Source organism: Microcaecilia unicolor, chromosome 8 (genome assembly GCF_901765095.1).
Source record: "Microcaecilia unicolor chromosome 8, aMicUni1.1, whole genome shotgun sequence".
Taxonomy (NCBI): Eukaryota; Metazoa; Chordata; class Amphibia; order Gymnophiona; family Siphonopidae; genus Microcaecilia; species Microcaecilia unicolor.
Window position 1 is genome coordinate 96469160 of NC_044038.1, and position 26117 is coordinate 96495276.

At 43.6% G+C, this 26117-nt stretch overlaps 1 protein-coding gene across 2 annotated transcripts in view; it reads left to right on the forward strand.

The window, feature by feature from the left end:
• Positions 1 to 26117, forward strand: part of LOC115476361 (TYRO protein tyrosine kinase-binding protein-like) — a 136242-nt gene that overhangs the window by 64497 nt on the left and 45628 nt on the right. The window lies entirely within an intron of this gene.

The window sequence follows — 26117 nt, forward strand, 5'->3', positions numbered from 1 at the left end:
CCGATGCGCCCCGCCCCCTGGGTGCAGCGTCCCCCCGGTGCAGCATGACTCCCCTTCCTGGCGAAAGAACACCCCCCACCCCGGCAAAAGACCCCCCCTGGGTGCACGCCGGTCAGCTTGCTTCGTTTCCATGCTCCCTCTGCCCCGGAACAGGTTACTTCCTGTTCCAGGGCAGAGGGAGCATGGAAACGAAGGAAGCTGACCGGCGCGCGGCACCCCCCAGCGGCGTGCACCCGGGGCGGACCGCCCCCACCGCCCCCCCTTGGTACGCCACTGCTTCTCCATGCTGTTTCTTGTCACTACCCCTCTCCCATGCATTCTGCTTTGCCTGTTCACAGAGAGTTCCTTAGACGTAGACAAAGATGCAAGCAGGTAAGCAGAGCCGGTCTTAAGCAGCGTCAACAGGGCAGTTGCATAGGGCCTCGTACTCCCAGGGACCCTGCGGCGGCCTTAGCATTTCCCTCCCGCTCTCTGCTTCAGCCGTCATTGCCATCTCCTGTTGTCAATCTAACCGCCTGGGTCAGCTCTCTCCTACTCCCTATCGGCTCTCTGCAGCGCTGCCTTCTTCAATCCTGGCCACCGGCAGCTTCAATGAGGTAGGCACACTGCCTTCGGCAGCCTGGAAGCTTTCTCTCTTCTGCAATTTCCTGTCCCACATAGGCGAGACGCTGAAACAGAAGAAAACAATGGTTTTCTTTCTCTGATAATAGTGCACACTCTTTGCAAATAATATGTACTATTTGGGAAGAGGGCACACTGTTTATAAAAACTGTGTACTCTTAATAAGATTGCTTTTGAAAGAAAAATGAAGTTTAACCAAAAGAAAACAAAATGAGCAATGCTGCACATGACAAAGTAAACAAAACAAAATGAAAATTTCTGGGCTACCCATCCCTCCTGAATATCAATGGCACCTGGACAGCTTTTGGTGGCCACTGAGTAACAGATATTCAGTGCCAGTATCCAGGTACAGGATAATATTGAATATCCGGGTATAAAAAAAACCTATGGTGGCCAGTATGTAAAACAACACAGACTGCTGCAGGTTTAATACTACCCCCAAAATATAAATATGTAAGCAAAATATAAAATGTATAAACAAAAATAAATCTATCACCAAGAATCCTGTGAGATAAATGCAGACTATAAATCTCCAATCCCATAAATATTCTAAAACACCATAAAATCTAACAAACTAGCAAACTATTACATTTAAAAACATCTAATAACATCTTAAAAAACCTTAAGACACAGAGTTGGAAATTCTCTATAGGTTGCCTAAAGTTAGGAGCTGGGATGATGCATGCTAAGTGCGAATTCTACGCTATGCTAGCTCAAAAGCAGGCGCAAATGCTCAAACCTAATTGTAGGCAGTTAGGCACGTAACTGCTGGTATTCTGTAACCTGCAAGCATAAGTGCATATGCGCAACTGACATTATTCTATAACCTGTATGCACAACTTTGCATGCTATCCCCCTAATTCTATAAAAGTCGCTAAAAGTTGCTTGCGCATATTGGGTGCATTGAATAATGAGCTAATTAGTGCCAATAATTGGCTTTTTAACAAGCAATTATTGGCACTAATTAGATTTAATTACAACTTATGGATGTAAATTTAGGTATGGGATCCACGTCTAAATTTTACATGCAAATGAAAAAGGGGCACAGTAATTTGAGGGTCATTGGTGGAATAGGGGCGTTCCAAGAATTTACGTGTGTTGTTATAGAATACGGGGGATAAGCACCCAATATAGGTGTGTACATTTGTGCCACATTTCAGTTAGTGTAAATGGCCATGCCTAAAGTTAGGCGCAATTCCTAGGCATAAGCGCTATTCTATAAACTGCACCTAACTTTAAGTGCATCTGATAGAATAGCGCTTTTTTTTGGTACTATATTTAGAATTCACTCCTATGTGTAAAATTATGTGTACAAGTTTATGGAATTAGGCAGATAGGGAGGGCAATTCTATAAGTGGACACCATATTTCCATGGGTAGAGTGCCTATTCTATACGTGTATATGTTCTAATGGAATACTAGTGTAAATCTGTGCTGGTGTGCCTAGATGTAGGCATGAACATTTATTCTAGGTCTATAACCTAGTATAAATGCAAGTGCCTAAATACATTTACATGGGTAAATGGTAGTATTCTGTAAACTACTACTACTTAACATTTCTAGAGCGCTACTAGGGTTACGCATGTAAATTCTCCATACATGCCCCTTCCCTGTGAAGGCTTCTTTGCATTTACATGCTAAGCAATATGCACACGAAAATTGTAGAATAGCGCTGAATGTGCTGTTGCCATTTACACACATAAATGTACACCTGCGCTTATGGACGGCACTATTCTGTAAACTTAAGGGCACAAATAGTGCTTACATTTAGGCAAGGGGTTTAGAGTAATATCCCCAACAGCATTCCTCAGTGTTGTTAATAAAAAGTCATGTTTTAATGAAATGACAGAATAAAAAAGATATTCTAACCTTTACTGAGCTTCCTTGAATTAACCAGTAGCAGATTTAAAACAAAATTTAAAATACTGTTACAGTTAATGCACAATTAGGCTGTCGAGTTTGTTGTCAGAAGGTGTGGTCAAAGTTCACAGCATAAATAAGTGTAAAAAAGATTTTGGAAAGTTTCTGGAGGACAGGTCCATTAACACTAAGGGAGCCTTTACTAAAAGATCAGTGCTTGTTAGCTGCCACAGGACCCATTTTTTCCTATGGGTACTGCTAGAGATAACACGCTAATCTTCAGTAAAAGACCTCCTAAGTGCCTGATATTCAAAGCACTCAACTACTACTACTAATAATAATTTCTATAGTGCTACTAGATGTATGCAGCTCCGTCCCTAGAGAGCTCACAATCTAGGATTTTTGTACCTGGGGCAATGGAGGGTTAAGTGACTTGTCCAAGATCACAAAGAGCTACAGGGAGAATCAAACCCAGGTTCACAAGATCAAAGCCCACTGCACTAACCATTAGGCTACTCTTCCACTCTTAAAATTGATAGAATTACAGTGGGATTTGAACCTGTGCTCCTTGGTGTACAGTCCACTGTTCTAATCACTAAGCTACTCCCCTAACCTAATCAAGATTTTGGAAGCCACTATCTAGCTAGCACCATGGAAAAATCTTATAGACTGCATTGGTATTACACAGATAGTGCTGGGGCAAAGAAAGAGTGAAACATGGGTGTTCCTCCTAACTCTACAGATAGCAGCAATAGTAAGCCACTATCTGAATAGCTATGCAATTTAAGTTAGGGAAAGAACCAAAATTGATATCTTTGAGTTAAAAAAGGGCCCCCCTGAGCTTTTTCTCCTCTACCCAGAGCATCCCCAGCTTACTCACTATCTTTGCAGTATTCATGGATAAACAGTTTCAATATAACAGTGTTATTCTTACACTTTTAATTACCCTGACAACTGATTTAAAAAAAACTATCCCAGACCAGCAAATACAAATAACATTGCATAGCAATACAGGTCTTAATGATCTCTCTAGAATTCCAAAAGGGGTACTCCCCAAGCCTCTTATACCGGGCGCCTATGGACTGGTGCTATTTTACAAATTTATTAATTATCTGGAAATGGGAACGACAAATAAGGTGATTAAATTTACAGATGATACAAAACTATTCAAAGTTGTTAAAACGCATGCAGATTGTGAAAAATTGCAGGAAAACCTTAGGAAGTTGGAAGACTGGACATCCAAATGGCAGATGAGATTTAATATGGACAAATGCAAAGTGATGCACATTGGGAAGAATAATCCAAATCATAGTTATTTGATGCTAGGTTCCACCCTAGGAGTCATCACCCAAGAAAAAGATCTAGGTGTCATCATGAACAAAACACTGAAATCTTCTGCCCAGTGTGTGGTGGTAGCTAAAAAAGCAAACAGAATGCTAGGAATTATTAGGAAAGGGATAGAAACTAAGGCCAAGAATATTATAATGCCTCTGCAAAACCAGGCGGATCTTTAATTTACTCTTACCTATGACATAATTGGGAGGTGGGTTCAATTACCTCAGCATTGTCTGAATGGGTTTGTAGTCTTCCTATTCTTAGAGAAATTGATAGAGATAACAAAACCTAGAATATTGCAAATAGGTCAAATTTTCATAAAATAGATGTGCATGGATACTACCTCCATTTTATGCAGATCTACCTCATGCATATTAATTAGGGATATCCTGAAATCCTGGCTTGTTTGCTACTACTACTACTATTATTGCACTGTTCCCTCTAAGCTGAGCAGGGGTCCTTCAACAGCATTGCTGCCAGTGGAGAGTGGTTCTTCAATATTGTTTTTTCAGTCGCTAAAGGCAGGCGAGTTCCCTGGAGTCCTGCAGTGCTTGCCTGTCCCTCACTATTGAAAATGTGATAGTAAAACAGCACCACACACGGGCAGGGCTGTAGGTGGAGGTCTCCCACTTATCTTAGAGAGAACAGTGTACTATTGCTTGTCATTTCTATAGCGCTAATAAACATAACACAGTGCTGTTTGCGGCACTCAAGGCCTGAACTCCTTCATCACTGCAGCAAAACTACAAATCCATGCAGGCAACATAATAACACCCAGTCTGGATCAACATATCCTGAAAAGTGTGGGCAATGAAGATAGGGGATCAATTCAGCATTAGCAACACAATATCTAGATCAATAGTGTGTAATGAAGTTTTCAATTCCCAGCTAGTTCCAATCCCCTGTTATTATTTAAGCATCAGATCAGCAGGCAATAAAGCATCCCTGGTTAAATATTGGTTAGAAGAAAATCAACCAGGTTGTTTATTTTTAACAGAAATTCTGAGGATGGTCCAATTATGTTAAATCATTTTTATTGCAAATAAAGGAGAAACACATTGTTACATAAACGCAGGAACCACAACTTGCTTTATATAAACATCCCCCCCCAACCAACCCCTTTCCCTCCCCCTACTCCCTCCCACTTACCCTCCCCCCTCCCCTACCCATTTATGCATAATCCACAAGGTACCACTAATAGTTCAAAAGTCTACTCCTAGCTGTCGGGGTCAATGTGTTGAGAAAGGGGCTCCATACATCTTGAAACTGTAATCCAGCTTTGGAATTAAAATCCACTATCCCCACTCTCTCCAACCTCAATAGTGCTATCATGCGCGTCCTCCACTGAGCTTGTGTGGGGCATTGCCGAGACAGCCATCCAGCCATGATCACTTGTTTGGCAACTATAATTGCTTTCTGGACAAATATTGTAAATCCTGCTGGGACTGGATAGATGAGCTTCGGATGTCCCAGCAATAACCCAGGGTCATATTTCCACTTTGCTGACCAAAGGCCGGAGGAATATTGAATCAGAATTGTCCAGAATCGCTCTACACCCCTGCAATTCCAGAGCATATGTCCCAGTGTGGCTCCGACCTCCCCACATTTGGGGCACTCCCCCCATGGAGAGAGCCCCATGTGGAAGGCTCTTCTTGGGGCTATATATAAGCGGAGTGCCACTTTATATTGCAGTTCCCAATGCATAGTCATGGTGGATTGTTTTCGTATCTTTAACAGATGCTCTTTAATCTGAGATACCGTCAAGTCCATCGGTATATCGTTTTTCCACATGGCCAGTAGTTTGTTATAATCTATCTCTTCTGCTGTATCTCTAATATGTCTGTGATGAAATTTGAGTGGAACCCTTTGCTGTGCTGTGAGGGAGAAGGCTGAAGTTAGTTCCTCTTGAACGTCCTCTGCTAAATCCTCCCAAGGCAAAGATTGCACATAGTGCCTCAGCTGGAGGTAGTGAAATTCATCCGAAGAGCGTAAAGTATATTCCTTCTGCAGTTCCGGAAAAGATTTAAGTTTTCCTTCGGAGGTAATAACGTGCAATAAATATCTCATCCCATTGCGCCCCCATCTCTGGAATGCTGGATATAACAAGCCAGCTTTAAAGGCTGGGTTTCCACATATGGGTAGATATGGGGTGGTTTTTGCTGAGAAGTTGTGGAGTTTACAGATCCATTTCCACACCAATCTCGCTGTCCTCATTATTCCAGTAATTTTCAAGACATAAGGTATCTGGGGTCCCATTACATGTAAGTAGCTGCTAAAATGAATTTCAGGATGCAGCTGTAGTTCAAGTGCTGTATTTGTAAAATCCTGAGTTCCTCTGAACCAATCATTCACATGACGCATGCCACTAGCCACTGTCATAAATTTGATGTTCAGGAGTCCCAGGCCGCCATATTCTGTCGGGATGCACAGCACAGAATAAGGGAGGCGCGGCTTTTTCCCTTTCCATATAAAGGCTTGCACCATTTTTATCATCTGTCGTTCGTCAGTCCTCTTTAAAAAGAGTGGAAGAGTCTGAAATGTGTACAGCCATCTAGGAACTATGACCATATTAACCAGAGCGATTCGTCCCATTAGGGAAAGTGGCAACGCCCTCCAGGCCAACAACTGTTTTTTAGTATCTCGCAACAGCCGCAACACATTATGTTCATAAAGTTTGGACAAGTCCATGGGAATACAGACTCCCAGATAATTCAGAGAAGTCTGCGCCCATTGTAGGGGAAAAGTCCCAGGCCATGTTGCGCGTATCTCCGAGAACACTGGGAGGGCCATAGATTTATGCAGATTCAATTGGAAGCCAGAGAGGTTCCCATATTGTTCGATAATCTTTAGTAGTCTTCCTAAAGTTCTGGAGGGCTCCCTTATCACCACCAGTAGATCGTCTGCATAGGCCAGAATTTTTATGGTATGACCCGCTAAAGTAACCCCTTGAAAGTCTGGAGCTGCGAGGACCATTCGTATCAGGGGCTCTAGAGATAATAGAAACAGCAAAGGAGACAGGGGACAACCCTGTCTAGTACCTCTATAAATTCGAAGCTCTGGTTCCCTAATACCATTCACTAATACACTCGCTCTGGGCTGACAGTAAAGTGTTTCCACTGCTTGCATAAACCACCCCCCTAGACCCATCATTTCCAGTGTTTGAAACATAAAGTCCCACCCAACCCGGTCAAAAGCTTTCTCAGCGTCGAGACTCAAGATCAGGGTGGGCACTTTATTCTGCCTACTTGCTGCCATTGCCAATAAAAGTTTCCTAACATTATGCACCGCCTGACGGCCTCTCACGAATCCCACCTGCTCTGTACCTACTAACGAGGGCAAGCATTGCGCCAACCGATCTGCCATCATTTTAGCCAATAATTTTGTGTCTACATTTAATAGCGATATCGGTCGGTAAGATTCCACTTTGTCTAGGGGCTTCCCTGGTTTAGGAATTAGCGTTATCAACGCTGTATTTGCGTATCTTGGAAAACTCCTTTCCTCAATGACCTCTTGGAGATATTCCAGGAGTGCTGCTAAGGCTTCACCAGGCAGGATTTTATAATATTCCCCAGAAAAACCATCTGGGCCTGGTGTGGACCGCAATTTTAACGCCTTGATCCCCCTCTGCAGCTCAGACATTGTCAAGGGCTGATTTAAGATTTCTAGTTGTTCTTCAGTTAACTTGGGGAGGCCTATTTGCTGCAAATAATCTCGTATTGCATGTTCATTTGGGGGTGATTGTGTTTGATATAAAGCAGTAAAATACTCTGTAAATGCCTGTCCTATCTTTCTGTTGTCAGTTATGAGATCTCCCTTGGAGTTTTTTAGAGAGGTTACTGTCCGTGGGCCACCTACGGATTTAATTAATCGTCCCATCATTCTGCCTACCTTGTTCCCAAACCTCTGCAATTTGTATTTATAGAACAGAGCAGATTTCACCTCTTTCTCATGCAGCAAACTATTTAAAGCTGCCTGAGTGGCTTTTAAATTTTCCAGAGTAACTAAGGAGGGATGATGTAAGTGTACCTTTTTAGCTCTCTGCAACTGTCGTTCTAAGTGTAATATGCTAGCTGCTTTCCGTTTATTCTTAACACTACAGTAAGCTATGATAGCGCCCCGCAAAACTGCCTTTGAAGCTGACCAGAACAACTCGGGTTGGAGATCTGCATGTATGCTATTATGCTCTATGTATTGCACCCAATTCTTCTGCACATGTGTTCGCAGGTGTGGGTCAAGATGCAAATGAGCTGGGTATCTCCATCCCGCCCCCCCTCTTAATTCTGACATAAGTTTGAGGTCCACCCACACCAGGGTGATCCGATACTTCTTCGGGGCCTATGGTTGCTGCCTCCACCAAGTGGAACAGGGGACGGGCCAACATAACATAGTCTATCCTAGCAAGGGTGCCGTGTGCCCTTGACCTGTGCGTATAATCGCTCTCCCCAGGGTGATGCACCCTCCACTTGTCAACTAAATCTAGTGTTTTATTAAACATTTGAAACTCTCGAGCCCTCGTCCCACGGTAGTGAGAGGCCAGGGTATTAGAGCAATCTTGGCGGGGGTCTATAACTGCATTAAAGTCCCCTGCTACTATCAAATCTCCCCCCCCCCCCCCCCACTCTGCAAACACTTCCCGGTCAGATCTTTAAAGAAGGCAGCATCAAAATTGTTGGGCCCATATAATACTAGCAGTAACAAGTTCCTCCCTGCTAGCCACACTCTTAACAAAATGAAATCTCCTTTATCCCCCCCTATCCAAGACTGTGGCCTTGTAAGGAAGGCCTTTCCGAAATAGCACAGCGACTCCCCCCCTCCTGCCGCGAGACGGGGCAGCAAATACTTCACTAACCCATGATTTTTGCAGCTTTAAATGCTCTTTCTCCGTGAGGCGGGTTTCCTGTTAGCATGCCACATCAGCTTTATGTCTTTTTAATGCGGATAGGATCTTAGATCTTTTAATGGGGGAGCTTATACCTCCCACATTCCAGGTTATGATCCTAGTGGACATGCTTACCGAATTCACCAATCTTAGTAATCTTGCCCCTCAATTCTACGAGCTCTCGCTGCCTCCAGAATGCAAGGTCCCCCCAGTGCCAAGTCCACTCACCCCAACTACCCGATTCACCTGTATGTCCAGTGTTAACCCATTGATCCCCGACATATGCCAATTTTAAACTTCTGGTACCCTTGGTCTTTAAACTCAATAACATTCTAAATCCCAGTCCCCCCCTTATCCCCCACCTCTCTTTCCACCCCTTTGCCATTTTCCAGGCCCAAGCCTGTGCCTGGTTAAGGCTAGAGACCACCTGAGTAGCGAGGAGCCCTCCCCCCGTATGATTTATAATTCCTTTACTTACTGCTGTTGCTATATATATTATGCACTGACTCACAGCAAGCATTATAAGTCTCTCAATCTCCTTCAGTGATGCCCTGCTCCTGTAATCCAGCTTTAGCTTCCTCTGGTGATTTAAATGTATGCCATTGTCCTTGTAGCAAAACTTTCAGTGAGGCTGGGTATTGGAGTCTGAAGCGAACTTGCTTCTGTGCTAATACTGAACATATCTGATGGAATTTTTTCCGTTGCTCTTGGACGCCAAAGGAATAGTCCTGGAACATCAAAACTGGACGTCCCTCATGTGTTAGGTCTCCCCTCCTGATCTTAAATCCATTCAATATTTCCATTTTAGAGCGGTATTTGAGCACTCGCACCACTATCACACGAGGCCTCGCTTGACTGTCAGTTTTGCGTCCTACGCGATGTGCGCGCTCAATTACTAAAGGCCCGAGGGAATCCGATAAAGCCAATTCTTTAGATAACCAGTCCGTGAGCCAAGACACTAAATTTCTGTCCAATACATTTTCCGAGATGCCCACTATTCGCACGTTGTTCCTCCGGGAACGGTTTTCTAGGTCCTCTAGTTTATCGAAATGCTCCTGGAGCTGTTGTTTAATTTCGCGGATGTCTACATTATAGGTATGTGAGTCATCTTCTAGGGCCGAAACCCGTGTTGAAAGACCTTCTGTGCGGGTCTCAAGTCCCTCCAACTTAGTGTGGAAAGCATCGATTTTTTGTTCGAGAGCATCCCATTTAGGCTGCCAGGCTCTCACCACCGCGGATGTTAATTGCTCTAGTTGCGACGTCGAGAATGCCTGCTCGACTTGCTGTGGCTCGCTCGCCATTTTAGAATCGGAGGTAGGCAGCTTGATCTTCTCTTTTTCTTTTTTCCCGGTCCGTAGTGCCATTCCGATCGGGGTTTTGTTCACGTATTTGTCCATAAAGTTGTGCTGTAGCCAGCAGATATTCTGTTAATGCTTTTTGAGCAGTATTTTTATGAGTACGGGGTTGGGGCCCACGAGCTGCAGCACTGCACGTCTGCTCAGCTCATCGCATCACATGGACTCCCCCGGATGGTCCAATTATAAATTAACTTTACCCTTTAGGCTATTAAATTAGAACATTAACAATGAAGGGAAAAAGATGTGACGAGATACCTATATTTTATAAGAGTTTTTTGGAATTAAATCTGATAAATTCGCTTAATCTTCCAGAGCTTGAAATTCTGTCCTGTCAGTTAAAAGATAGTACTCGTGATGGCACATTAACCCAGTGGCGTAGCTACAGGTGGGCCTGGGTGGGCCGGGGCCCACCCACTTAGGGCTCAGGCCCACCTAACAGTAGCACACGTTTAGCGGTAGCTGGTGGGGATCCCAAACTCTGCCAGCTGAAACTTCCCCCTGATGGTAACGAAAACGCTACTCTCCACATTACTAGTACCTGCGCATGCTCAGTTTTCAGTGCATGCCTGCTGCAGATTGCCAAGGTGGAAAGAAGCGTTTTTCCACCAGCTGAGATAATTTTTTTGGTGGTGGGGGGAGGCGAGAACACTTAGTGCCCACCCACTTCTTGCCTAGGCCCACCCAAAATCTGTTGTCTGGCTACGCCCCTGCATTAACCTGTTTGCTTTTATTATTCCATGGTAAATTACTTCAAGCTAAAGATTTTTTATGATTTTGTTATTAAAAATACGTTATATTCCAGAAAAAAAATCATGTTTTAGGGGATGTTAATTTGCATCTACAATTACATTTGGATCCTAAAGTAGCAGATCTTTCTTTTTTATTTAATCTAGATTTTCAACTGCCTCCGTCTCGAAGTACTCATGAAAAAGGTCATCAAGTAGATTTAATAGCTTACACTCAGGGCATTAATATTATTTTGTTAGATACTTTCAGGCTCATTTTTGAAAGAAAAGGCCCCCAAAAAGCGACACAAAAGGCACATGGGCGTCCCCGTGAAAGAAGTTTGCCCAAATCCAATAACTAAAACCGGGCCATAAGGGCATCCCATCTATAGTCATCCCCAAAGGGGGCATGTTATGGATGGCGTTACGTGATGGGCGCCCCCAGCGTATAATGGCTTGCGAAATGGTTTTGCATGGGTCGGAACATGGGCGTTCTTAATTAGACCTGAAATAAAAGCGACTAGAGTAAGAGGGAAGTCGTCTTTAGACCCATTAGTGATTTTGTGCAGTTGGATAGTGGCGAGAGCGTTGTTGGGAGAGAAAGCTGAATCGTTGTTTGCAGAGAAAGCTGAGAGTTTGTAGAGTACCTGTTACCTTTGTCTGTGTACATAAGTATTGCCATACTGGGAAAGACCAAAAGTCCATCAAGCCCAGCATCCTGTTTCCAACAGTGGTCAATCCAGGTCACAAATACCTGGCAAGATCCCAAAAATGTACAAAACATTTTATACTGCTTACCCCAGAAATAGTGGATTTTACCCAAGCCCATTTAACAACGGTCTATGGACTTTTCCTTTAGGAAGCCGTCCAAACCTTTTTTAAAACTCCGCTAAGCTAACCGCGTTTACCACATTCTCTGGCAACGAATTCCAGAGTTTAATTACACGTTGAGTGAAGAAAACTTTTCTCCGATTTGTTTTAAATTTACTACATTGTAGCTTCATCGCATGTCCCCTAGTCCTAGTATTTTTGGAAAGCGTAAACAGACGCTTCACATCTACCCATTCAACTTCACTCATTATTTTATAGACCTCTATCATATCTCCCCTCAGCCGCCTTTTCTCCAAGCTGAAGAGCCCTAGCCGCTTTAGCCTTTCCTCATAGGGAAGACGTCCCATCCTTGCTATCATTTTCGTCGCTCTTCTCTGCACCTTTTCTAATTCCACTATATCTTTTTTGAGAAGCGGCGACCAGAATTGAACACAGCATTCGAGGTGCGGTCACACCATGGAGCGATACAAAGGCATTATAACATCCTCATTTTTGTTTTCCATTCCTTTCCTAATAATACCTAACATTTTATTTGCTTTCTTAGCTGCAGCAGCACACTGAGCAGAAGGTTTCAACGTATCATCAACGACGACACCTAGATCCCTTTCTTGGTCCATGACTCTTAACGTGGAACCCTGCATGACGTAGCTATAATTCGGGTTCCTCTTTCCCACATGCATCTCTTTGCACTTGCTCACATTAAATGTCATCTGCCATTTAGACGCCCAGTCTCCCAGTCTCGTAAGGTCCTCTTGTAATTTTTCACAATCCTCCCGCGATTTAACGACTTTGAATAACTTTGTGTCATCAGCAAATTTAATTACCTCACTATTTACTCCCATCTCTAGGTCATTTATACATATGTTAAAAAGCAGCGGTCCGAGCACAGACCCCTGGGGAACCCCACTAACTACCTTTCTCCATTAAGAATACTGACCATTTAACCCTACTCTCTGTTTTCTATCTTTTAACCAGTTTTTAATCCACAATAGAACACTGCCTCCTATCCCATGACTCTCCAATTTCCTCTGGAGTCTTTCATGAGGTACTTTGTCAAACGCCTTCTGAAAATCCAGATACACAATATCAACCAGCTCCCCTTTATCCACATGTTTGTTCACCCCATTAAAGAAATGTAGTAGATTGGTGAGGCAAGATTCCCTTCACTAAATCCATGTTGACTTTGTCTCATTAATCCGTAGTCGGAACGTTTTCACCCTCACCTGCCTCATTTGTGTTTTACCTTTTCAGCTTTCCCTACCCCTTCTAGCCCCCAAACCCAGACACCACTACTCCTTACTCTATCTCCCCCATCCCCTCTCCCTATCCCTCTCAATTCACTGTCCCCCAAGTTCATAATTCATTCCCTTACCTTGCACTTTAGATTATGGGGTGGTATTTCAAAGTGTTTTAGCTCCAGTTATAGTAAACCTTGTTTACTATATGCTGTATGCTTTTGTACACCTGTTTTTTTTTTGTTTTGTTTTTTGGGATGGGGGGACTTTTTTGCCAATTCTTGAAAGATAACTGGTGTGTGGGCTTTGTTTCAGACTGGGTGTTAGCTGGTAGCTTAGCATATACTCTGCATTTTCTACATGTGACCAACTCTCCATTCTCTACCCTCCAGGAGCTCCTTGCTGTCTGTGATGTGCTCCCTCACTGTCCCCCATTCTCTCTCTCTCCTTTGTTGAAGCAGGCAGCCTCTGGTCCTGTAGGCATTTATAAATAAATAACTCTTTGGGAAAAGCTACCCAAGGAGTGATTCCCAGGTTCCCGTTTACAGAAGTCTGGCTAACAACTTCTTAGCTCTGTCTAGGGGTATTATTCTCCAGGAACCTGCCTCTTCTGTGCCTACACCAGAACTTTTCTTCCGTAGTAGAGAATTGTGATAAATAAAAGTCACAGCTGAAATATATTAGAATTTATTATAGCAATAAGAAAATATAAATGATATACTCTGCAATAAGACTTAGGTACAAATATAGAGACCTTATGCTGATAAGAACACTTCAGAATGTATTGTCTAACTAAAACACTGTTATTACCGGTTACTAGGTTACTTATACACAATCCTGATTTGTAACTGACTAGGTCATGAAGTAATACAGTTAGCAGCCACCTTCCTGACCACAGTTCTGAACTAACCCGCCTTTGCTGGGGTAAGAACCCACTAACTAATCCCAGACTAATAGGAAATAAGTCCCTGTAATTCTCACCGAGCTGACTCTTGGGTGGTCTCTCAGATGAGGTTGGCACAAGTTTTCCTTCAGACTCAAGCTGTCTTCCACAGCGAGTCCGCCTTAGAATAGCTCAGGCTCTCTGTAGCAAGCAGGATTACAGTCACTCTGGCCAGCACAGCTGGACCAACAGGTACTCTCTTCAGATAGACAGTTCACAAGGTTGTGGACCACTTCAGGTCTTGCTGGTCTTCTCTCTCCAGCTACCCTGTCTTCCAGGCGAACCTTTTTTTACCTCTTCCAGACCCTTTTCTTTTATCCCCTCTTTTCCGCTCTTCCAGTCCCCAATTCTCAGGTGACCAGACAGCAACCAATCAGGATCTTGTCCAGCTCCTTCCCTGAGCAAGAAACCTTTTCTTGACCTTCAAATTATTACCTTATGATGGGCATTCCTGTCTCATCAGCCTTGCTGGCGCCATGGTCTTATTCCCCTTGTCCTTATCAGGGAGGTAAAAGAGGGGGCAGGTAGTCCACTGCGTCCTTGAGTTTTTCCAGGCCTGCCAGTGATTTACCACAAGCAGAGAGCTGACACAAACAGAAAGTTGAATCTGCTTGCTCACTGAAGTACAGGGTCATAGTTCACAGGCTCCATCTTGATATAGTTGTATTCACAGGCTGAGACCAGCAGAGTGAGACTTACAGGGAAATAGCCCTACAGTCCCTTGGAGCCAACAGATTCTTGCACCACAAGTTCAAGGTAAGCTCATGCCTCTCAGCCCCCTCTTCTCTTTCTGCTATGTAGGTGCTAAACAAACACTTCTTGCATCTTGCAGGACAGCTGCATCTTGCAGGACTGCAAGAGACAGCAGTGGACTGCAATACACTGGACTCTGAGAGCCATGATTGTTTCTACCCAATTCATTGTACAGATGTCTTGTTCTCTATTGGACACACTCAGTTGTGGCTGCCTGTGGGGTGGGGGAGGGGAAGAGGCCCTGAGAATGGATGTGTGCATCCCTCATGGTCAAGGGTTCCCCATTCTCTGTATGTTCTCTGCATTCAAATCTTACCTCTATTTTCACAAGGTTCACGGGTATCCACAGCTGGTAGTTTTTCTCCCGCTTTGCACCTCATGTGTCTCCCCGCTAGGTTCCATCCTTCTTTATGTGGTGAACCCCAGTCCCCTGTTATGAAATGCCCACCCATTCTCAAGGTTGTTGGGGATGGGGAAGGGGGAAGCATATATGCACTGAATGTCTTTTCCACATTATTCAACACAGTCCTACAATCGTCCATAGTTATGGATCAACATTTCTAAATTCTATCCTGCAAACTATTTTCAAGGTAGCCACAGGTGCTTGCCTACCATGGCCTTGAGCCCTTAAGTCATGTTAAGGGAGAGGGTTTCTGGTTACACTTCCTATTCTAAATTACCTGCAGGTGGCTACAGCCTGGTGCCCATATAATTCCCCTAGCCTGTGCCCTTCTGAACCTGATATATTATATTGCAATTGTGATGAAGTAAACATTCATCTAATGCTTTTACCCTTGTTTTCCCTTTTCTCCTCAGCACTATATACCATTTCTGATACCTTCAATGTGAAAAGATGACCCAGCTGTTTGTAGCTCCTTCCTGGCCCTCACAAATGTGGTTTGGTTGTGGGTAAGGGTTTCTGGTGATCAGAGAGCAAACATCGTCTATGCGCTACCTATGGTTATCTCCAAGTTTCTACTTGGCAGATCACTAGTGCTAGACAACATACCTATTATTTACACAACTCTGTGCTATGGGGCTCTATGGTAAGGGGGGAGAGGCTGGATGGGCATTTGTGTTCCTCAACAGAAATGCCCACCCAGCCTCTCCCCCTTACCATACAGCCATGCAGTTTTGAAGGAACAGGTGGCCTTCTGTATGGCCACACTTATCACACATATGTACCAATGTTTCTCTGTCACAGTTCATCTGTCATGCAAACCAGATTGCTGCCTCCTCTTAAATCAACCCCAGCATTTGATAATATGTAGTGCACAAAGTAGAGACACACACCCTGTTATAGCAAAAATATGAAAGTTATATTTAACAAAACCAAAAATATAACTATGTACAATTTGTTTTTTTGTTTTTTCTTTTTACAAACTTTGTCAAGGGACGCCTTGTCCTCCTCCCTGCATAGCCCTTTGCAGCAGGCTAACGAGCAGCACCAGGAGCAGCCTCTGCGCCCTAAAGTGCTGCTCGTTAGTCTGCCGCATCGCTGATACCTCCTGCAGCAACTGTTTTTGGCTATTCACCAGTTGCTGCAGGAGAAGCAGTGCTGGGTTGGGGAGGGGAGAGGGAGGGGGAGGAGGCTGGTGTTGGTGCTGGTGCTGGGGATGGTGTGGAGAGGGCTGGAGGTGTTGGGCCCTCCTCCTCTTCCTCAAGCGGAGGCATATCCTCAAAGGGGTCCTCCTCCTCCTGCTCCACCACCAATTGAGGCAGTCCTGCCTCCTCTTCCTCCTGCACCACTGGAGCAGACACTCCTGCCTCCTCCTCCTCCTGCTGCTGGCGCCCTGTGAATGTAAAAGGATTGTCCTTGAGATCAGCACATTCAACATGGCTTGCATAGTGCAGGAGCTGGCTGACTGGCATAAGGCAGGAATGGGGAAAGGTGGGGTCAGTGGTGAGCCCTGGGCTATACCCATGGGGTGTGAGATGCATGAGACGACATGGCAGGGAACCCAGGAAGCTGGTCTGAAAAAGGAGTACACTATAAGATGTGTTGGCAGGGAAAACATCTTTACATTACTTTCAAATCATGCAATGACATCCACTAAGAGCAGGACATCAGGCAAGAATATCATGAAACCATATCCACCCCAGAAAGGGGGCTACAGAAGTGAGGCATGTAATCTCATTCATCTCAGAGGAGGTTACTTGGAAGTTGCAGCCACACTCATGGGAGGGTAGCTGCAACCTCAGGCTTTGATCTGGGACAGAGGTGTTATGACTTACTAGTTGCCTATTAGCCACATGGAAACTGATATTGTACAGGACATTAGCATTATTAAATAAATATATTTATAAATGAGTACAGGTGCCCTGTTTATAATACTTTTGTCGAGCCCTGAGGTGCCGTCGCACGCTCCGAATAAGATTGGGGCTCTCCCGCCGCATGCGCCGGAACCTTCTCCTCAGAGACTCCAGGTCCCGACGTATGCCAAAACGTCTGTAAGATACAAGTTTGTACACCAGGAGTCAGGGGATGGTCCTTCTTGCCTTCTCAACATAAAATAATTTGACAACCACATTGTAGAGACACACAACACTGATGATGGGGGGGGGGGGGGGGACATGACATTGGTACAGGTGATGCCATTGAGGGGGACATGAGGACAGAGAGTACCATTTGTGTGCAGTATTGTTGGGACGTGAGAATGTTTTTCCTTTCTAATACATTGATTCTATTAATGAATGTGGGTTTGCACATACTGATTACCCTTGAATGCAGACTACAGTTAGTGCTTACATTGTTGAGGGAGCTCTTGAATGTGGTGCTACAGGAAGGGAAAGGGAAGGGAAATGGGTCTTGATATTCCGCCTTTCTGTGGTATTTTGCAACTACATTCAAAGCGGTTTACATATATGCAGTCATTTTTTTTTGTACCTGGGGCAATGGAGGGTTAAGTGACTTGCCCACAGTCACAAGGAGCTGCAGTGGGAATCAAACCCAGTACCCCAGGATCAAAGTCTGCTGCACTAACCACTAAGCTACTCCTCCACTCCTGATAACCTAGGAACAGTTGGGGGGGGGGGGGGTGTATAAAAGCAATTACCTTTCCAGGATCTGTTGTATTTTTGTGTCCATGTTATAATGGCCACAGTCCTGGGGGGCAGGTGGTGGTGGTGCATGAACAGCCTGCGCCGGTGCCTCAGGCACAGCTGCACCAGGAACAGACTCTCACTGATGCTGTTGTTTGGCTCCCTGCGGAGATACATGTTTCTCAGTGAATAACCATTGGAAAACGTGCATCACCTTATATGGACACCCATGCGTGATGGACGTCCTTACATGGACAGTTCCATATATGGACGACCATCCCATATATGGACTGGTCATTACATGCACATCCTAGCATCTATAATGGCTCCACACGTGGACGGCCAGCCGTCACGCATGGATGTCTATGGACTGTCATCACATGTGCGGGGCCTTATCTGGATGAATACGTATTCACACACGTGGAGCCTTCCTTATATGGATCATTATTAAGTGTGCGAACTTCATATATACACAATAAAATATGTTGTTCCTTATATTTCCCATAGCTGCATGTTTCGGATCTACAGTGCATGTAGTTGCGGATATGCAGGTACGGGGAAAATATAAGGAACATTGAGAAGTATAAAGTACAGTAACAAGAACGCGTTTCTCACAGAACTGCCGAAGGACGTCCCTGTTACAGGGCTGCCGTCCTTAGGTCGGCCTAGTAAGATGGATGTCCTTCGGCAGTTCTGTGAGAAACGCATCCTTGTTACTGTACTAAGGACGCCTTTGCAGTATTTTTCTTATACTTTGGGCGTCCCTGATTTGGGCGTTTTCAACTGCGATAATGTAATGTCTAAGGACGTCCATACTATTTTTCCATTATACCTACCTGATTTTGGACGACTTCGCGAAGGCGTCCTAATTCATACTTGGATGACCTTTTGAAAATGCCCCTCCACATGGTCTCCTAATTTATGTTCAGACCGTTATCTTTTTCAATTTAATCTTAATTGGTGACAAATAGACATATACCAAAATTAAAGCAAACTGACTATCTAGGAAGAAGATTGAGGATATACAATTTTGGAGCAAATGTAATTTTAAGGATTCTATCTTAAACCCCATACTTTTATTTGAAAATTGGAATACATATGGAGAAGATATTTTAAATAGTTTAGATCCAAAGCAGAAGAAAATTATAAATGTGAGGCAAAGTAATGGTTGGTTTACTTTAAAAGGTGAAGTAAAAGAGGCTATTGTCCTTCAAAGAAAGGAAAAAGGACCCAAATGAAAAAAATAAGAAGCAACATAATCACTGGCAAGTCAGATGCAAAGCATTAATAAAGAAGGCTAAAAAAGAATATGAAGAGAAACTTGCCACAGAGGCTAAAACTCACAGTAACAACTTTTTCAGTTACATCAGAAGCAGAAAGGCTGTGAGGAGCAAAAGGTGCACCCAGGGAGGACAAGGCCATAGCGGAGAAACTGAAAGAATTCTTTGCTTTGGTCTTTATGGAAGAAGATATAAGAGACCTGCCTGTACTGGAAATGGCTTTCAAGGGTGATGATGCGAAGGAACTGAAATAAATCTCAGTGAACCTGGAAGACATACTGAGCGTTAACCGGGCGGTAATGACCTACACGCATCAAATACCCCTTGACGCATGTAGCGGACGCACACCAGAAAATAAAAATTATTTTTCAGACTCACGTAGCGGACATGTGCCAAAAATGAAATTACTGCAACAGCCATGCGATAACTCCAAATTGGCGCACGTTGGGTGCGTATAGGTGCTTATGCGGCTTAGTAAAAGGGCCCCTTACAGTCGTCTTTTTCTAATTCATTGCATGTCCCTTCCTTTCTGCAAATTTGCTTCAACTCAATCTGTACTAATACCTTCAGTTTTATAGGCCCAACTCTCTGGAATGTTTTACCTCCCCAATTAGGAATGATAACCCTTTAAACAGAATTCCTTTGAGCCCTCAAAATCTTTCTTGTTACTGATGCCTATAATTTCTAATCCCCCTGATCCCTTGGATGCTAGTCCCTGATGTGCATCGTGGAACTGCATATATCAGCTATCCCTCTCCTATATTATATGGAGCTCCTAATTCCCCCTCTCTCACTTCCTTTCTTCTATACTTTCTCCTCTCTTTTTCTCTATTCTGGACTAATTATTTATACCGTAAATGTCTTTGAAAACCCCCGCCATGGGGGGGGGGGGGGGGGGGGGGGTTATATCACAAATCTAATAAACCTGAAACCTTAGATCTATCTCAAGTTATAGACTATTTAGAAAATGTTTAAAATCTTTTCCAAAAATATGTATTGTGTAATTTGGTTTTGTTTGATTTTGTCTGATTTTCTTTGCAACCTGGTTTATTGTAATTCCTGGAAGAATATCCTGCTTCTTGCTTGTGATCTGCATTGAATCTGTTAAGGTATATGCGGAATATAAGAATGTATGCTATGGTATGCTAAAACATTTGGCAGATGCTGCCTTCCCATACCCACCCCAAACTATGCCTGTGTTTTAGTACATCATTTATTTATGACATTTATATCCCACATTATCCCAAACAAGTTTGAGTTCAATGTGGCTTACATTAAACAGTTAATGTTAAACAGAGTAATAACCAGTTCAGGTAATAATTAATTGTTTCAGATATGGTTGTTCTTTGTGAGGGTTTGTTTGAATAGGAACGATTTGAGGATTTTGCGGAATCTAGTATGTTCCTGTATATTTCTTATTTTCGGTGGTAAGGAGTTCCACCATTTGGGTCCTAGGTAAGTGAAGTCTGCAGAGTGGACAGTTTTGTAGATTACTTTTTTGCAATTTGGGAGGTGTAGTCTGAGATATGCTTCATATTTAGTTTTTCTTTGAGGTGAAGAATAAAGAACATTTTTGGAGTTACAAGGGCTTAACTGAGATCATAACCGGGAAGTGATAAAGGGAAGGGAGTCAGCGGGAAATAGACCACACAACCCAGGGGAACTGCGGAGAATACGGTAACCAGCAGACTGGAATCTGTCCGCTACCGGGACTCACCTGGAAGGCTAAGAACACTGCTGAGGCGAGTCTCCCCATGTGTGCTCCCCGAGGACGGGTTGCTGAGGGCCGCCAAGATCAGACCGTGCCCTCCTCCCAGCCTCGGACACATAGTGCTGTCTTACCGGGCACTAGTACCCCTGGCCTCCGCTGCACATCAGGGGAGTGCTGGCCAGTCGAGTGCCGCCAGGGACAACAGGGTGAGTGAGGGAGCTGCGTGCGGTGATGAGATCACGGAGTCAGCAAGGACTGGAGAGAGGAGCAGCATCGGCGGTGACTCCCGATGTGCGATGTGTGGGTCTGACCAGCAAAGCGCCTGACCACACTTCTTGCGCCAACCCCGGCAGCGGGAGCAGACACGATCACCGGAAGAACTGCTCTAGTGACCATTGGATTGCCAACTCTCCCAGGATGGCGGGGATGGAACACCACTGACCTGGGGGTTACGGAGCCGCTGCCCCAGTGACCCCGAGTAAAGTGCGACCACTGACGGGATTGGTCGACTGCCTATCCTGCATACACGTGGACCCCGATTGCGGGCTACCACCGCGGCACCCAGGAACTTCTGCACGCCGAATCCAACTGCCAGCGATCCGATGCAGGAGCTTAGCATGGCTTCCTAATCACATCATGGCGCGACACCACCCTAGCCAGACCTGACACCTGCAAGGAGCCGCAGAGACTCTATTTTATTTATTTATTTATTGCATTTGTATCCCACATTTTCCCACCTCTTTGCGGGCTCAGTGTGGCTTACAATAAGATATGAATAATGGAAATACATTTGTTACAACTTGGTTATGGGTTACATTGTACAAGTTATGCGAGACCATCGAAGTATCGTTAAGAATATAACAATGGGACATCAACATTGAAACATTGGAAAGAGACAATGGGAAGCTTAAAGGGCAGTATTAAGACACAAAGACATATGGTGTACATATTTCTGTGAGTAAATGTATGAGTGATGTGGAATTACGGGGGATGAGGGTCAGAAGTGGATGTATGATGCATTGATGATCAGTGAGTGTGGACTCTATGTGTTTTGGCTCTTTCCATAAATTGTTTCAAACAGATGGGTCTTCAATAATTTGTTCGTAAATCGTTCTTAAGTTGTGCGGCAGTGTATTCCAAAGCTGTGTGCTCGTGTGAGAAAAGGTTGACGCGTGTAGCGTTTTTTATTTCACGCCCTTGCAATTAGGGAAGTGGAGGTTGAGGTATGTTCTGGATGATCTTTTAGCATTTCTGGGTGGTAGGTCTATCAACTCGGACATGTAGGCTGGGGCTTCACCGTGAATGATCTTGTGGACTAATGTACATACCTTAAAAGTGACGCGTTCCTTAAGTGGAAGCCAGTGTAGTTTCTTTAGTAGTGGTGTTGCCCTTTCATATTTTGGTTTTCCGAAGATGAGTCTGGCTGCTGTGTTCTGGGCTGTTTGAAGTTTCCTCAGTATTTGCTCTTTGCAGCCTGCGTTTAGTGAGTTGCAGTAATCCAGATGGCTGAGGACGAGGGATTGCACTAGGTTGCGAAAGACGAATCTTGGGAAGAATGGTCTTATCCTTTTCAATTTCCACATGCAGTAGAACATCTTCTTAGTTGTGTTGTTTGCGTGAGTTTCGAGTGTTAGGTGGCGGTCGATAGTGACTCCAAGGATTTTTAGCGTTTCTGAGTTTGGAAGGTTTAGGTTTGGTGTGTTTATCGCGTTGAATTCATTTGTGTTGTATTGGGAGGTGAGTATCAGGCATTGAGTTTTTTATGCATTTAGTTTCAGACGAAATGCATCTGCCCATGTGTTCATGATGTATAGACTTTGATTGATTTCGTTGAAGATTTCTTTGATGTCTTGTTTGAAAGGGATGTATATCGTCACATCATCGGCGTATATATATGGGTTGAGGTTATAGTTTGATAGGAGTTTTGCTAAAGGGATCATCATTAGGTTGAAAATAGTTGGTGAGAGAGGTGATCCTTGTGGAACTCCACATTCAGGTGTCCATGCCTTGGACGTGGTTGAATTTGATGTGACTTGATACGAACGCAGGGTTAGGAACCCCTTGAACCAGTTCAGGACATTTCCTCCAATGCCAAAGTATTCAAGTATGTGTAGTAGGATTCCGTGTCGAAGGCGCTTGACATGTCAAATTGTAGGAGGAGTATATTGTTGCCAGTTGCTATTATTATTTGTTTAAATTTAGTCATAAGGGTGACTAATACTGTTTCTGTGCTATGGTTCGACCGGAATCCTGATTGGGCATTGTGCAGTATTGAATGTTTGTTTAGATAGTTTGTGAGTTGTTTAGTTACCATTCCTTCGGTTATCTTGGTTATTAGTGGTATGGATGCTACTGGCCTGTAGTTGGTTATTTTGCTTGTGTTTTTCTTTGTATCTTTAGGAATTGGGGTGAGTAAGATTTTTCCTTTTTCTTTTGGGAAGAGTCCGTTTTGTAGCATGTAATTTACATGGTTCGTTAGGTCTATTATGAATTGTTGAGGAGAAGATTTCATGAGGCTATTTGGGCATGTGTCTAGTTTGCAATTGGATTTGGCATATCTTTTGAGAGTTTTAGAGATGAGGTCTTCTGATAGCAGTTCGAATTCGGTCCAGGTTCTGTCTGCTGGGTTTGTTCCTTCTTCTGGATCTAGACAGTCTAGAAGAGTGGCGTATTCTATAGGACTAGCGGGTATTTTGTGTCGTAATAGTATAATTTTCTCCTTGAAGTACTTCGCAAGGTTGTCGACGTCTGGTATATCTTTGCCGTAGTTTGTAACTGGTGTGGTGTCTAGCAGTTTGTTCACGAGGTTGAAGAGTTTATGTGTGGCTTTGTAGTTTGGTCCTATTATTGTTTTGTAATGTAGTCTTTTTGTCTGTTTTATGGTGTATTTGTATTTTCTCCAAAGTAGTTTCCAGTCGTTTAGTGTTTGTTCGTCTTTCTTTTTGTTCCAAGCTCGTTCTAGTTTCCTGACTTGTGTTTTAAGTTTTTTCAGCTCTTCGGTGAACCATGGGTTTGCTTTTTTCCTGTGTGATGTTCTGGTTTGGATTGGGGCGATTTTGTCTAATGTTGTACATAGATCGTCCCATTCTTGGAGGAATTGGATGGTGTCAGCGTTTGTTGTCCATTCGTTCTGGTAGATCTGTTGCCAGAATGTTGTGGGGTCTATTTTTCCTCTCGTTGTGTATGTTGTTCGCTCATGTTTATTGGTCGTGTTTAGATGTGTTTTTCACCAGCAAAGAGTGACATTTGCTTTATGGTGGTCTGACCATAATGTAGGTGTCCATCTTGTGTCAGTGAGTATGATAGTTGAGTCCGATTCGAATTTGTTCGTTATGATATCTAGTGTGTGTCCTTTTTCGTGAGTTGGTTGCATGTTGGGTGCTTGCAGATCCCAGAGTTTTAGGAATTCTTTGAATTCTCGTGTGCTTGGTAAGGTGTCATCTTCTAGGTGTAGGTTGATGTCTCCTAGTATAAGGATGTTTGAGGCAGATACTCAGGAGTTCAAGATGAAATCCATGAGTTGTGTTTGGGAGTCTTGCCATTTTCCTGGTGGCCTGTAGAATAGGATTGTGTTAAGGTGTCCTGTTAAGTTTGGATGGTTAATTCTTGTCGATGCAATTTCGAGTTGTGGGGAGGTAGATTCGCCCATGATTGTGATGGTGAATTCGGGTTTGTAAATTATAGCTGTTCCGCCTCCTATTTTTTCTCCATTTCTTGTCCAGTGGGTGATTTTGTAATCTGGTGGGCACGTTTCTAAGATGGCGGGATCTGTGGGACTATGGAACCAGGTTTCTGTGATAAATAGGAGGTCTAGTTTGTCTGCGATGATCCAATCTAGAATGTCTACTGAGTTGCTTACTGCTGACCTTGCATTGATGTATCCTAGTTGGATTGAGTGATATGGTTCCAAGGGAGGGTTTGATGTGTTTATTTTTATTAGTTGCCTGTTTCTTCGGTGGTAGAATTTGTTGTTGTCGTTGTTTTCCTCATTTTGTCGGTGGTGTTCATATCTGGAGATTATTCCTTTTGGTTGGTTATTGTGTCTTTGATTTGGTGGATTGTTAAAAGGTTGTGCATAGGGTTGGTGAATTGTGGGTGATTTGTTATGGATGCTGTTTAGGGTGTGCATTATGTGTATGTGAGTGCTGTGTGATTTGTGGGTAATGGGGTTGTTATTGTCTAGGTTGTAGGTTAAGTTTGCGCGTAAGAGTAAGGTGAGACAATGGATGATTAGGAGTGTCTTGCTGGTGTTCATATCTATGTGAAGGTGCTTTGGTAAATATTCAGCTGGTGTGCATTCAAGCGAATCAAAGTTTACATTTGCATTTAAGTTTGGCAGTTCAGCACGAGGCAAAGTCTACATTTGCATTTGAATTTGGCTACAATTCAGGCGAGGTAATGCTTACATTTGCATTTAAGCTTGGCGACAATTTAATTTAAAGCTTGGCAACAATTCAATGCTAGGCAAGCGAGGTAATGCTTACATTTGCCTTTTAGGTTGGCAACAATTTACTTTAAAGCTTGGCAACAGTTCAGTGCTAGGCCCTATACTGGCTTTTTCCCCAGGGAAGCACCGTGTAAAAAAGCCATCTTAGCCAGAACCTATCCAAGTTAGGTGTTATGATCTCCTACCGACCAGCCCTAAGCAACTCCACCTGCCCCAGCTGTAAGCTCATCCTGAACCACAACCATCGCCCTGAAGACTACAACCTCTGACCGTTGATACAGCTCTAGGTCCGCACATCTAACTGTGAGTAAGCCCATCATCTTAATTAATCAACTTGCTCACCACTACCATAAAAAATCAGAAACACTTCAGACCACATAAACACCATCCCATTAATGAGGACCAATAACACAATCATCAAACCCGATCACCTAACAGTCCAAAGCGAAATAACACCAAAATGAACACCAAAATGAATACCGCTGAACTGCTCCTAATAATTTACCCCTTATCCTTAATTCACTACACACTGACCACCCCTCTCACAAATATCAACAACATACCCACAATACACACCCTCAACAGACTACCCAGATACAATACACCTCATCAAAAGAACACTAATCAAAACTATGGAAGAATTACTTTACGCGAACAAAATCAACACAAAGGAAAAAAAGGACTCAATAATCCCATACTACAAGAGAACAGACAACTAACAAAAATCAGCACAACCCCGAACTTAACTGAACCCTACCAAACAATTCTAATGGGATACATAAACGCCAGATCAGTAGTCAACAAAACAACAATAACAGATTGGATCACGACAGAAAACCTCGACATACTATTTATCAGTGAAACATGGATCCATGATCACAAGGATCCCATCATTTTAGATCTATGCCCCCCAGGCTACAAAATCACTCACTGGACAAGGAAAGAAAAAAAGAGAGGGAGGTATAGCACTCATCCATAGATCCAACTTCACCGTAACAACAACAGCCGAATCCATAACATCCCAAATTGAAATCGCCTCAGTTAGAATCCACCAGACAACCTTGCTTGACCACCTAAATGTTGTCCTGTTTTATAGAC